This window comes from Apium graveolens, chromosome 1, assembly GCF_009905375.1.
Source record: "Apium graveolens cultivar Ventura chromosome 1, ASM990537v1, whole genome shotgun sequence".
In the NCBI taxonomy this organism is placed as follows: Eukaryota; Viridiplantae; Streptophyta; class Magnoliopsida; order Apiales; family Apiaceae; genus Apium; species Apium graveolens.
In genome coordinates, this window is record NC_133647.1 from 167195684 (window position 1) to 167197059 (window position 1376).

The following is a 1376-nucleotide window of genomic DNA, read 5'->3' on the forward strand; positions in this document are numbered from 1 at the left end:
AGGTCTTGATAGAAACCGCCTGACTCTTGCACAATAGCTTAAGTTCCTCAAAAATCAGCACTAGTAGGTGCAACTGCACTTCCCTGTTGAGGATATGATTGCCTTGTAGCATACTGTTGTGGTTGCTGGAATCCAGGTGGGTTAAACTGTTTACTCACTCCTTGCTGATATGGTGGCTGAATAGCATTCTGATTATTTCCCCAGCTGAAATTTGGATGATTTCTGTTGTTAGGATGATAGGTTGCTGGCACAGGCTGCTGTTGTCGCTGATAATTATTCACATACTGAACAGATTCGTTGACAAGAGAACACTGATCCGTAGCATGAGAACCTGCACAAAGCTCACAAACCATAGCTATTTGATTAACTCCATACGTAGCCAAAGAATCAACCTTCATTGATAGCGCTTGGAGCTGGGCTGCAATAGCGGTGGCTGCATCAACTTCCAGAATACCTGCGACCTTGCCTGACGTCATCCTCTGAGTTGGCTTTTGATGCTCGTTTGCAGCCATTATCTCTATAAGATTATACGCCTCAGTATAGCTTTTAGCCCATAAGGCTCCTCCAGCTGCTGCATCGAGCATGGACCGAGATTGGGCCCCCAAACCATTATAAAAACCAGTGATTACCATCCAATCCGGCATTCCATGATGTGGACATTTTCTCAACATTTCCTTGTAGCGTTCCCAAGCCTCGCACATAGATTCTGTAGGTTGCTGCGCAAACTGAGTAAGAGCACTCCTCATAGCAGCAGTCTTTGCCATTGGATAAAACTTCACCAGAAACTTTTGCGCAAGATCTTGCCACGTAGTGATGGACCCAGCTGGTTCAGAATGTAACCAGTCTTTAGCCTTATCCCTCAGTGAGAATGGAAAAAGCCTCAACTTGATAGCCTCATCAGTCACGCCATTATACTTAAAAGTGCTGCAGATCTCGACAAAATTCCTTATGTGCATGTTGGGGTCTTCAGTTGCCGCTCCTCCAAAAGAAACAGAATTCTGCACCATCTGAATAGTGCCCGGCTTGATTTCAAAGGTGTTAGCTTGAATAGCCGGATGAAGGATGCTTGACTGAATGTCATCAATTTTAGGCCGAGAAAAATCCATAAGAGCTGGATCAGCATGAACAATACGATCTCCCATGTTTACTGGTTCTTTCTGCTCAGTTCCTGAATCCGAATCCTCAAAATCTAACTTCTCCGGAGTATCAAGAACTTCTCAGCTGTATCTAAGGTCCTCTTGCGAGCACGAGAACGAGTTTGCATAAACGCTTGCTAAAGTACCTGAAACACAACCGAAAAGAGTAATTAACTACTACGTCCTAATCACTGAGTCCTAATGACCAATGATGGTAAGTACATAAACTAAACAAATACA

At 44.0% G+C, this 1376-nt stretch overlaps 1 non-coding gene across 1 annotated transcript; it reads left to right on the plus strand.

Moving 5' to 3' along the window:
* The first annotated feature begins 642 nt into the window (after window positions 1-642).
* Window positions 643-749, plus strand: LOC141679716 (small nucleolar RNA R71). The gene has a single exon (XR_012558167.1). It is a non-coding gene; the product is annotated as a small nucleolar RNA R71 (small nucleolar RNA).
* Window positions 750-1376: the final 627 nt, after the last annotated feature.